The following is a 14,001-nucleotide window of genomic DNA, read 5'->3' on the forward strand; positions in this document are numbered from 1 at the left end:
TGTAGTTGGGAACAGGTATGTGCACAGGGTGAAACGCCTACTGCCCAGGCTCAGTTTCATAACTACAGTGCATGGCACACAATGTGGGAATTACTGGGGGATACATTGGCAAAGCCTCCAGAGTTGCCCGCTTTGACTTATTTGCTGCAGGCGACAACACCTCAGTGCATTATACCAAAACTGTATGTATGCTTGCAGGAGGCATGGTAGCCAGGAGTTATTAACACCTGGCTGATTTGGCAGGAGGGTCTGCAACTGCTAATCAGCGATAAGTAATGGACTTATAGTTGCTCTGTCATTGGGACTATTTCTTTGACCCGTTTAATCCACTTCAAGCATCTTATTCGAATGTATTATATGCTGGGGCAACTGTTTCATTATGACTTACAGGACATGACATGACATGACTTGCTGCTTTCATTGTGGGATTGATGGAGTGGGATTTGCTCATGTGGCTTGGTTCTGGCTTAGTTCTTCCCGGATGTACAATGATTCTGGACTGTTTTTTTGGGGGAGCTACGGGAGATTACTGATGAGTGCATTGCATCATCCTTCTTGCAAACACTGCTGGGCTACAACAGGGATGTCCCAAAGACCTTTAGGTGCTTAGTGGCCCTTGTATTGCCGCTTGCTATGGGCGGGATAGCAATGCACTGGATAAAGCAATGCTGCGGGATTAGCCTGCAGACATGGCATATTGCAATGCTTATCATGACCTGATGCCGGTCCACAGCTGCCGGAATAATATTTGGAGGCCCTACCAAGCATTTCTGGTGCATCCCAGAGACGTTGAGGCTGCCGACGCTTGGGAGAGCAGTGCAGATACACTGGTAGTGGACTGGCAACTATTGTTATAAGCCCATTGGATGGATGGATCTGTGAGCACTATGCTGCATAGTGTAGCCTTGAGGAATGTTGGTGGCACTCGGATGTTCTTGTATACAGTGATGACTGTGGAGTGGTCAACTGACTGGCTTACAGGGTCGGAGTGTACAAACATTGCGGGTCTGTGCAGGGAATATTATTATTGTGTCTTATAAAGCGCCCTGCTACCCCAGGGGGTTCTTGACCCTAGACCCAGGTAGAGTGAATGCAGCCCCTAGTCCAAAGCAGCCAATTCTTCAATCCCTTGTGAAATTCTGTGAGAGAAGAACAGTTTCTTAGAGATTCTGGAAGATCATTCCAAAGCTTCAGACCAATATTTGAAAAGGACCTCCCCTCCCCCCATGTGTGCTCGACAAATTCTGGGCACTTTGCAGAGAGACTGGTTAGATGGCTGAATCATTCATGTGGGCTGATAAGGTACAACGAGATTCTGAATGTTTTGCGGAGGAGTGCCGAATCTAGCCTTTTACATATAGCAAAAGGCTTTGAACTGTATGCCCTTGTCCATTGTCAGCCAGTGAAGGTCACAGAGCAGATGACTCACCAACACATACTTTGGAAGGCAAAAGAGCAGCCTAGCCATAGTATTTTGAACTGTTTGTAAGCACTGACGGGCTGCCTTCTCAGCCCCCAAGATTAGGATATTCCCATAGTCAATTCTGGACAGGATAAAGGTTTGGATCATTCTTTTCTGGGCAGAGAGTGGCTATGATCTTTTTAACCCACCTCAGAACTGCAAACCTTGGCTGCCTGTGACCTCATACTAAGCTCCTCATCTAGCCAGAAGCCAAGGTTCTCGACCTCAGGTGACAGATCTGGGAGTTTGCCAAAAACCTCCAGCCAGTACTGAGGGCCCCATAGCTGGGGGTTCTTCCCCAGGACCATAACGTTAGTCTCCTCACTGTTAAGCTTGAGTGAGTTTGTGCTTATCCAAGTGGAGATTCTGCTTAGACCTAAACCAGTGCTGTTACCCTGTTCAGATGACAAAGCAAAGATGATATGAGTGTTATCTGCCTCTAAGAACAAAGTCAAACCACAGCTCTCCACCAGCTGTGCAATGGGGCATACAGAGATGTTAAAGAGCATCTGGCTCCACGCCAAGCCCTGGGGAGGGCCATAAGCAGACGAATGCGTCTCATATCTAGCACTGCCAAAGAAGACCTAGAAGGCTGTTGCTTTTCGTTGTGTATTACACCATGTAGTCATACTAGCTACAATGACTGTGTGCTCTGTAATCAGGTTGCCTGTGCTGATAGCAATTGTAAAATATGTAACTCACCAATGATTATTGTGCCATTTTAAGCTGTAAGGTTATTGAAAATGAAAATAAAACACAAAAAAGTATGGATCAACCTGCCTCTACAGATAAGAGCCTCCTCCTCATATATCCACAAAAAGCTGACGACCTGGCATTTCATGTAGTTCCACTAGGCCCTAGGTGTGCCTAGATTCAGATCTGCTCAGTGCCAGCATAACCCCTTGCGGGTGATCATGCGCTCTACAAATTTGCATAACAACAACCATACTGCAATATGCAAAATGAAGCGTTTCTGACGGCAAAAAAAGTTTTGTTTTATGTACAACCTCATTTTAGGAATCAATAAACTTTTAACAACACTAAAAAATAGGATTGTGAAAGGCTACCAAATCAGTATTGAGGAAGAGCTTATTGTATGTCTCGTTCAAGAACCGATGAGGCACACTGAAGCAGACAAGTGTGCTCCCCCCTTTTCCAGCCCCGAGTAAAGCATACAACTGAACGTCAGGCAGACGCGGTTGGACGTCATCCGTGGGACGAGACATGCACGTCAAAAGAAGAGAATACGGCGTCGGTGAGAGAGAGGGAGGCCAGAGAAAGAAGTTGTGTGGGAGAGAGGAGAGCGGAAAAAACTACCCAGGAGGAGCGGCAAAAAAATTAGACATATCCTGCGGGTGCCCCGAGTGAAGAGCCGACAGCACTGGGAGAAGACGTCGAACGACGAGAAGACCTGTTCTATACCCCGCTCAACTCCAATTCCCAGCCACATCGCAGAGAGGGCGTGTCTTTCTCAGGTGCATGAGAGGTTGTGGAGTGGGGCACGCCCGGGCAAGAGAACAAAAGAAAGTCCCGGTGGGGAAGGAGGGGGAGTAGAAATTGGAAACAAGAGAGAGTGAGCAGAAGATTTGAAGAGGTATACAACATTTTCCAGCTATCGCAACAAGAATTTTAGATTTTATTAAGGACACGGAGGCGAGGATTATGCTGTCTCTATTTCTTAACTGAACTCACAGCAGCCAATGAAAGTAAAATCACATATGTAAAAAACATCAATACCCATGAGGCTTTGAACCACGCCTCTTTTATCTCAGCCCATGACTGCATCACAAAGTATACAAAATAGAGAGGCACCATACTGGCTTCCTCTTTCTTTGTGCGAACTCAGTCCATAAGTACGAACCAAACCAAAGTCTTAAACTCTCAATGGAGAGGTCAACAGTTCCTTTATGTATTCTCAATGGAGAATATAATCCACAACATGCGAAGTTATCCGCTTCTGCCACGAAGAGGATGCATCTCCATCCGGATCAGCCCGTCAGTTTTTGTTGGAATCATTTCCTAATACAGAAGCAAGGTTGAGAAAGGGAACCCACAACTTCACTTCTCATAGGGTGGGCATATAACGTTGTTATAAACATAACATCAGACAACTTAACAGTTGAAATACACTTTCCCAACGGGTGAGATAATCCTCGCCTCTGTGTCCTTAATAGAATCTAAAATTCTTGTTGTGATAGCTGGAAAATGTTGTATTCTATATCAGGACCAGAGGCTTCTGATTATGCTGGTTCAAAGCTCATCAATCACAGCATCAGAAACATGAGAGATAGGCTTATATTAGAAAACTTTAAACATAGAATCCGTAGACCAGTCAGCTGCTTTAAGGATATCTTTTAAACAAGATCCCAACATGTATGCCTTGGAGGTCATAGCTCCTCTCGCAGAATGGGCACCATATACAGAAATATCAATACCTGCTTCTGACATCACCCATCTAACGCACCGAGCTAAGGTGGCAGCAGAGACTGGTTTGAAAGGTTTCTGAACTGAAATTAACAACTGACCCAGCATGTCAGATCTATGTGCAATAGTAGGTTCTTCATAACATTTCAAACATTGTAGGTCACATAACTTGTTATTATAAGGGAAAGAAGGATACTCTTTGTCTGTCTCGTGATCACGAAAGAGACACCCTGTGGAAAAAACAATCTGTCAGCAAGATCTAAGGCTCGTACATCAGACACTCTCCGACAGGAGATGAGACATAACAACATGATGAGCTTGGCAGTCAACTGTTTCAAGGAAAGATCTGCATTGTTCAGCCAAGATTCCAGAAGGGAACGGACCTTGGAGACTTTCCATAAGGTCGAATACCTGGGACGAGGTGGATTAGCCTCTCAAACACCTTTAGGCAATTTACAAACCAGAGGATGCCTCCCCACAGGTTTACCATCAACATGATCATGACCTGCTGAAATAGCGGACCTGAAGTTGTTAACTGATCTGTGAGCGAGGTCTGATTCTGCACACTCAGAAAGGAAATTTAAAATCTCAGTCACATCTGATCCCACGGGACCCACTTGCATTTAAAGGCACCAACCCATTCATCTCTTCCAGGAAGCTGAATACCGCTTTCGGGTGGATGGAGCCCAAGCTTGTTGTATAAAGCCTGCAGCCGCCTGTGAAAGGCCTGCAATGTTCTCATGTCTCCTGAGAACGTCCACACCATCAGAATTAGCTGGTTCTGCATGACCAGTGGGTGACATGCTCCCACTGGATCCTGGAGAAGCATCGGGAACACTGGAAGTTGAAACAGAAGATCTCCGTAAAGTTTATGAAAGACTCCGTAAAGTTTATGAGCTCAGGATGGGAGAAAGACTCAAACTTTCCATATATAGATTTGTTACCAAACCGTTGGTTAAGAACAGAAGTTCTTAAGTTAAGAATAGGTATTAACCCGATATTTACAAATAGTGCAATAAAAACTGCCCTAACGCATCTTGATGGTAAATGTGTGTGCAAACTAGGAATGAAATGTGATATTTTGCACATCTTACTGGATTGTGATATGTTTTTAAATTTACGCAAACAGTTTCTTCGCTCGATATTTTTACAATATGATGTTAAGGAGCACTCACAAGCTCGGGAGCTTCTAGTCGATATGGAAAACCTTGATATTGCGATAGCCATCGGGAAATTTATGTAGGCGGTATATAATTTCCCGATCTGACTGGAAGCCCTAAAATAGCCAATTGCCTTATAATCCAAATGAATTCTGCTTTTAAATTGTACAAAGGTTGTTTTTAGAATAATATAACTTTTTATTGTTAAGAATATTAATTTGTATTATGTGATTTTATATGAATAGTACGAATTGTGATTTATAGATCAAATGGTCTAAATAAACTTTATTTTTGACTTGACTTGAAACAGAAGATCCACAGACAATTCCAACAATGTGGGAAACCACGACTGAGTCTTCCACAACGGTGACATTGTGGAAGACTCAGTCGTGGTTTCCCACATTGTTGGAATTATATGTCTATTGTAGTCATCTGCCGACGGACAAAGGCCGCCACTCTCGGGTTCAAGGCGAACAGAGGAAAGGCAAAGTTCCTCTGTTGCCCCCAATGGTGAAGGAAAGTGTCCTTTCCCATCGCCATCGGATCCAGTCTCCAAATGAAGAATAGGGAAGGTTGGGCAACGAGGCGAGAAGCAAATACATTTATCTTGCATGGGCCTCGCATACTCATGATCTGGGCAAACAGAGTGGGGTGAAGTCTCCAATCGCTGTAGTCTCTGAGGAATCTGGAGTTCCAGTCCGCCACCTGATTGAGCTTCCCCGGAAGGTACTCTGCTATGACATTGATCTTGTGGTCCAGGCAGAAGTGCCAGAACTCCTTCACTATGTTGACCAACATATGCGATCTCATGCCCCCCAGACGATTGATATATCTCACCGCTGAGACATTGTCCATCCAGAGAAGGATGCAGCAACTGCTCTTTAGAGGTGAGATCGACCTGAGGGCAAAAGAGCCTGCCAGCAGCTCGAGGCAGTTTATGTGCAACTTTAGTTCTTCTGTGGACCAACGTCCGCCTGTGGCAAATTCTCCACAGCGAGCGCCCCAGCCCCATTGGCTGGCGTCGGATTCGACCACCACATCTGGGGCTGTGCCGAAGATTGCTCGCCCATTTCAGGCCGCCATGTGTTCCAGCCACCAACAAAGCTCTTCCTGAGCTTCCAATTATAGGGGAATGAGGTGATCGTAGTGGAATTTCTTCTGAATGTAAAAGATCTTGAGTCCTTGAAGGGCCCGGTAATGCAAGGGACCCGGAAAAATGGCTTGGATCGAGGATGCCAACAGGCCCACAATTCTCGCCAGAACTCTCAGAGAAATCATTTGTTTGGAAAGGTGGATTTGATTTCCCTCTTTATGGACCTGATCTTGCCCACGGGAAGGAGAAGTTGGGCAGATACTGAGTCTATCATGAATCCCAGGAATTCTATCTGCTGACTAGGGACCATCATTGGCTACTTGATGTTGATGACGAAACCCAGATCCTGTAACAGGGACATCGTCTGTGTGTGAGGAGAAGGGCCTGATCTTGCGCTAGAATTAACATATCATCTAGGTACACAATGAGGTGCACCCCCATTTCCCAAAGACAGGAAATCACTAGTTTCAGGAGTTTGGTGAAGACCCACGGGGCTGATGAAAGACCAAAGGGGAGAGTGCGATATCAGTACCATTGCCCTTTCCATTAAAATTGCAAGAATTTTTGATGAGAGGGCCAAACTGGTACTGAAAGATAGGCATCCTTCAGGTTCAGCCGGACCATCCAGTCCTTTTCCAACAGGAGATCTCTCAAAAGATGGACCCCCTCCATCTTGAAGTGTCGGTAAACTACATAAGGGTTGAAATACCTTAAGTTCAAGACTAGGCGTTGACCTCCGCCTTTCTTTTGAACCAAGAAGACGTTGCGGCAAAATCCTTTGGGATGAAGGGTCCCACGGCAATAGCTTGCTTGGCCAAAAGCTCTTCTAGCTCTGAGTGTATAAAAATCTGTTCTTGAAGGGAAAAAAGGAGAGGGCGAGGGGGAAATTCCTGACAGGGACAATCCAACACTTCTATCCGATTGCCCTGAACAGTCTGAAGGACCCACACATCTGAGGTAAGATTCGTCCAATTGACCACAAAATGTAACAACCTGCCCCCTAGCGGAATCGACGGACATGCAGGACTTACCAGAAGACTGGGAGTCGAAGTTTTTATATCGACGTTTGACACCTCGGTTGAAGCAACCCTTGTAACCACGTGATCTGGAGGGGTAGGAGCCAGCCTGCTCGGGCTCCTGGGTGTAACCTCTACGCATGGGGGCAAATCCCCTCTGAGGACTTGGGTTCGTGTAGCGGCCAGTCGAGCGTCCTCTGCCACGGCCAGCCCTAACAGAGACCTTAAGGAGCACTCTCTTTAGGGAAGCTTGAGATTTATCGAGGGAGGCAAAGGTGCTCACAAATTTGACAATGTCTTTCATAAATTTTTCACCAAAAAGCTGACCCTCAGCCAAAGGGCCCAGTTCAGACGAGGCCAACTCCACCAATTGCGGGTCAATCCTGAGCAAAACAGACTTGCGCCATTCAGGGCCAAAACGCAGTTAGCGTTTCCTAACATGCAAATCGGCCTTTGTGCTCATACAGCCAGGACCCCTGTCTCCTGTGCCTGGAGGGCCAATTCAAGAACTTTAGCTAAAGGGCCCGAATAGTCCAGGGACTTATCTTGGCACGCCCGGAGGGCGCTATCAATCCCCTTCTTAGGGTCTTTTTTATACTTTTTTAAGAAGGTGGTCATTGAAGAATCTATGTCTGGGGTGAGAGCCACCTTGTGAGCCAAGTCTGAGGGAGACCCAGTAGGGTGGGTGGAAGTGTTAGAAGTAACCAGTAGCTCCAATTTCTTAGCTAGAGATAACAGGGAAGAAGACAGGGCCTTATCTAACTTGACATCCAACTTCTTGTCAATAATATCCTCCATGGACTCTTCTTCATAGTATTCATCATCGCCCTGAACATCACACGCAGCAACTTCCTCCTGGTAGAAATCACAATCTGCCATGCTCACAATAGAATATAAAAATTCCGATCAGAAAGTCCCACGAGGGAAGCACAATTATCCGCCCTGTAATCTAGGGCGTCGGTTGGGAGTACTGCCAGGCCTAGGAGCCAGTAAAAAAAACAATACCAAATAGTCAATGTAATGTAGTCCCACTCTAGGACTAATGGAGGAAGTAACCCCTATCTGAAGGCAGAAAAGGGGCACCAAAAATTAAGTTTTCCAGGAATCCGGGAAAGGCAAGGGTTAATGCCTGGGACAAGAGTGAGGTTTATTGCAACAAAAACGCTGCCTTATCTGATTTCAAAAAGGCCCAAAACTGGTTCCTGGCATGCAACGTAGCTCTCCTGTTCTGCCTGGGGCAGGGCTTCTTATCCGGCAAATCGTAAGGGCTAAGCGCGCACAATGACGCCTGCTGAATGCCCGCGAAGGCCCCGATGCATGTCTCACTCCCGGCAGCGGGGGACAAACCCCTCCTGATCGCGAGTCGCTAGCAATGCAGGCAACGCTGCTGGCAGCGGAAAAAACAGGACACGGAGACTAACGGGAAAACAGAGCGGGGCAAGAAAGGAGCAGTGCTCCGAAGTCAGCGCTATGTCACGCAGCGGCAGAAAGACGCGCGTTATGCCCCGAATAAAACTCCCCAAGTAAGAAGCATGACAAAGATGCACAGCAATGTCGGCTCAAATAATTGAAAAGCAAACACTTCTACAATGCATAACCAAGTCAATTATCAGTGCAAAGTATACAAGATAGAAAGGCACTTATCTGGGCTGTAGAGCAGCAAATAAAGAGGAAGCCAGTATGGTGCCTCTCTATGTTGTATACTTTGTGATGCAGTCCTTGGCTGAGATAAAGGAGGCGTGGTTCAAAGACTCATGGGTATTGATGTTTTTTACATATGTGGTTTTACTTTTGTTGGCTGCTGTGAGTTCAGTAAAGAAACTGAAACAGCATAATCAGAAGCCTCCGGTCCTGATATAAAATCCCTAAATCCTATCTATAACACAATAACTTTGGGGTCTTCACAAACATTCCGCTAAAGCTCAGACTAACCACACCAAACCCACAATAAAGGGGATAGAGCACCTACTAACTCACCAGTGACTTGGATGAGACTGATTGAGTGAGGTAATGCCTTACATATTTTTATTTTTATTTTCAAGATTGTCCCTGTGAAAAGAAGTTCTAAAATTCTACAAAAAGAAGAAGATGCAGGACTAACTATATTACCGGCTCTATACTTATTTCTGTATTGTTTTCTTTTGATGAGAATATAAGAAGATACGCATATAAATATAAGAGAACGCTGTAAAGATGTTATAATAAAGGAAAAGTAGAGCACAATATTGTTGGTCATATGCCTTCAGTGTAAAATAGTCCCTTCTCGATGACATGTCGCTTTCAAATTATGAATCAGTATGAGATATATCAATGTTTTGTGACCATATTCCGGTCAGAAGACATTGAAGCATTACTAACTCCCTGGTTGGGGTGGTAATACATTTGCATAGGAGATTGTGCAAAAGGAAAATGTGGGAAAAAGTTTTGTTTGCGAATAGGCAGAGTTCCACTGCCAACTCTCAACCTCACTAAATAAGGAATATGTACACTTAAAAACAAAAAACACTTGGGCCCTTATTTATGAGGCCTTGCGTCAGTTTTGCGCCGCCGGTGCGTCACTTTTTGTGACGCACCAGCGGCATACAAAATGCGCCTTGTTGCGCCATATTTAAAAAGTGACGCATCTAGGTAGATGCGTCACTTTTTGAACCCCTGCGCCACATTATACCTGCGTCAGGTATAATGTATGCAGAGGGGGCGTTCCCCCGCAAAAAGCCTCGTAATAGTGACGCAGTGAAATCTATGAGATTTCACTGCGTCACTTTTAGGATGCTGTTGCGTCAAAATCTTGCGCCTGCCTCACAGCAGGCGTAAGACTGACGCAAGCCCTTTCACATGGGGCTTGCCCCATGTGAAAGGACGCATTGCTGGAGTTGCGTCACTTTTGTGACACACTCCAGCAATGCGTCACTTTTGCGCTTACAGATGCGTCAGAAATACTGACGTATCTGTAAGTCCTTTCGACATGATGCGTCATACATTAAATATGACGCATCATTGGTATCGCAAGGAGTGCGCAGTGAAAAGTGACGCATCGCTGTTTTCACGCAGCGATGCGTCACTTTTCATAAATGAGGCCCTTGGTTTTAGGGAAAATGTTATGCTTTTTTCCGTTCTTTAAAAAGGTTTCTATTTTCAAAGTTCATCACAGACATTGTGGACTGCTGACCTGTGCAGGTCGCCATCCTTAAGGATTGCAGCAAATCCCGAGTGAGTCGCAATTTGTTACCTACCTCAAGAATTTAAATGATGTATGTAGGATTGTAACCCACTCTGGTTGCTTATTTTGTGAACCCATCTATTAGTACATAGGTCAGTTTGCGAAATCTAAATCCATTTTAGATAAGTCAGTGCTGATTTTGCAACTCGTCTTCTCGAAAGGATTCTTCGCACCTCTGAGTCAGATTCTAGGATCCTGTGTCCGTTCTCCACACCTGTCCCCAGGCAATGGTCAGACCAACAGGGTCCTTGATTCATTCACTGTTGTTGGGATCTTATGGATCCTGTCGGTGCATTACTTTAGAAGATGCTTCAAACAATATTTCTCGGCATTTTCTGTCCAATTATACCTAATTGGAACGGAGAACCCATCAGTGGCAGGCCCAGGGAGCTTCTGCAGCGCCGGCACATTTTGCTGAAGTTGTATGCCCATTAAGGCACCTGCTGTATCATTCTCCCCCCCTCCTGCCCCCCCAGCCCCCCCCCCCACTTTCCCGCGCTAGCAGCACCCCTCAGACAAATCATTAACTCGTCCCTCAAAAGCATATCGTTAACAGAAACGCCCTGTTCTCCACGAAGACGTTTCTCCCCCCGCTCGCTCTCTGGGAGAAAATTGAAATACTGTTTTTTGCATGAATAGCAAAACACAACCGTTAAGTCAATGTTTATAGAGATGTGCGTGGTGATATGCAAGTCACGAGCAAAAAACCCATATCTGAACAGGTCTATTTTTTTGGTGTTTTGTAAAGCGCAGGCTGTCATCCTGTCATCACGTTGGAGTGTGGAACCGACAGTTTACTAAACAAAATGGGAGGAACATCTGTGCAATTGCTTTAAACTTGACATGCTCAAGCGCGCTCACAAACGCGTGCACTATTATTTGGTTACAAATGGTCACGACTGCCTTTCAGTCTCTGTGCTGCATGCCCCCACCTACGTCTCTGGGGATTCCCCTCAGGGCCCACAGACCAAACCTCAAACTTTTATATCTGCAAACAGAGGGAGAATGAGCGGTTTTGAGAATAAGTCCACTGAAATCAATGAAGGTGAAACACCTTGGGGGGGGGGGGGGGGGGGGGGGGGGGGGAGGGGGTGTTCCCAACTTAAACTCTTTGGCGCCCACAGAAGGCTTTTTGCTTGTGTAGCGGGCGAAGATGTGCCCAAGGTGGCACCAGAGCCGCAGTACGACTGGTGCAGCCGCACTGGGCGCTGACCTGTGAAGGTGGGCACTGACCTCAGGGGGGGGCACTGTGTTTAGCAATATGTTATGATAGGAGAGATGAAAGGCACTGTTGCTCAGTGGTAGTGAGAGAATCAGAGGAGGAGGCGGTCATGGAGTTTGAGGGTGCCAAAAGTGACTTTCACACCGGGCGCCACAAGCGCTAAAGCCGGCCCTGGGTGGCACCCTCCAATTGAGGCTGAGTGTGAAGGTATTCTGTACGGCCCCCCTGTAGTGGAGATATTGTGGCTTTTTTGCCCCTGTCCCTAAGGTAACCATCAGGCATGGATGCAAATTCTGGCCAATAACGGGAAAAAGTCAGGACAAAGGGTCAACATTCAGGAAAAAATTAAAGGCAAAGGTTCAATTTTATGGATACATTTCAGGAAGCAGACAATTATGAAAGTAACTAAATTGATGCCTGTCACCAATACAAGTCAAATAGGTTTGTGTTCTTTGCTTTCTATAGTACGTTCCAGAATTGAACAATCAAACACATGTGTATGGACTCATCTAAAAATTACAAAAAAACAGCAAACATGCACAGTAAACATTTGAGCACTGACAGTTATCACGGGAGTCTATTCCTTTATCTTGAATGTCAGTGACAGAAGCAGTGCTATATTGCTGAACATACTAGAAACAAAGCAGTAGTACCATTCGTTTTATTTTTTGATTATGAAAGTGTACTTTTTATGTAATGTATTGTATTGTAATTGTATTGGCATTTATATAGCGCACTACTTACCCGTAGGGTCCCAAGGCGCTTCGACCGCTGCGAAACCCTTCCTGGCTTCCCTGAGAGATGGTCCCTTAATGGGTATCTCCAGGGTGAGACCAGGCATCCCCGGCGGTCTGGTGGGGCCGTTAGTGAAGATGAGGCAAGCTAATGCCCAGAGTTTATCAGAAATGGCAGACTAAGGAAGATCTTTGTTCCCCAGTGAAAAGAAATGCAAATCTGCACATGAATCTTTAATATTAACCTTGGTTTTCAGTTCCAGTTTGGTGGCAGAAGTTTGTCTCCCACCCTCTCTGAGTGTTCCCTCTCTCGCATATAAGCTCTATATAACAATAAGTGGCAAGCAGTGGCGGCTCCTCAGCTAAGGTGAAGGAGCATCGCCCCACTGCTTTTAAGCAGTGTCACTAAAGGAAAAATAAAATAACAATAACTCTAAGCTATTATTTTTAATTTTTTCCTTGTGGCGGCAGCTTTGCGGATGGAATGGGGCTACTCGGCTGAAAGAGAAAGGGAGGAGTAGTTTGCAGTCCCTAAAGTGCGTATGAATGTGTGACAGGCCCTCTTGAGACAGCCAAACATTCATGCACACTTTGCTAGTTCTCCATGCAGGCGCCATTACAGCCTGAAAGGAGAACATGCCCAGTCTCCCATTCTCTGGCTGAGCGCCGATCAACGGCGCTCAGACCAATCACAACGCTGCATTGCAGCATTGTGATTGGCTGTCGGAAGGCTGGGAGCCAGGTGCATCCTGCTTCCTTCCCTGGAAGCAGGGAAGAGGACCGAAAAGAGGTGGTGGCGACGGCAGGCAGCAGCGGCAGACTAGTAAGTGTGTTTAAAAAAAAAAAAACATTCCGTCCTTCCCCCTGCCCCCCACCCACTGCTTTAAAAAAAACAGGCGCCACTGGTGGCAGGCTTTCTCCACATTACCTATAGGTTCCAGTTGTGCACCAGCCCTCTCCCCCTGCTCACAAGACACATTACTCCCACCAATGCCATTGATTGTGCACGTGTTAACTCGAAAAGCATTTTAGATCCTTCCCTGTTGGAGATAGTATCTCTGCTAGCAGATACTTCTCATGTGGTAGGGGATCTTGATTTATTTAAACGAAGAATTCTCTTGAAATAACAATTAACTTTATGAAAATATTGGGGGTTATCAGCCTTACTAAGCAAACATTTGCATGCCTAGTGAGACAAAGTTTCAAAACCATTTCTCCAGTCAAGCCTTGTGAAGAGAAGGAGGTGAAGTCAAAGAAGACAGAAGGATTGAGCGATCGAGCGGAAGGCATTGAGGAAGAGGCATGCATGCTATTTTTGTCCATCAAATATACCATTAGGTGCATACATTTAATAGCTGACTCTATTTGACAGAAGTCATTTGCGATACCTACCGCTCTGTCTTATGAAGTCATTATACATGCACTCTGTCACTCATCTTTGGACTCAAACATCAATCAACCGTACACTGACTAATTCGGGCAGTCACCCTTTGACACAACCACCAAAAAACACACATAAACTCAACAACATATGCAAAATAAATTAAAAGACCACAAGTAGAAAAAAGAAAGCATACTGCTGTCTAAATATGGCGGGGATATGTTTGCAATAACTAAAAAAAAAATAGCAAGGGATATCCGTCTTTCCATGGTATTGTACATAGTCTATC

The sequence above is a fragment of the Lissotriton vulgaris genome, chromosome 7, assembly GCF_964263255.1.
Source record: "Lissotriton vulgaris chromosome 7, aLisVul1.2, whole genome shotgun sequence".
Taxonomy (NCBI): domain Eukaryota; kingdom Metazoa; phylum Chordata; class Amphibia; order Caudata; family Salamandridae; genus Lissotriton; species Lissotriton vulgaris.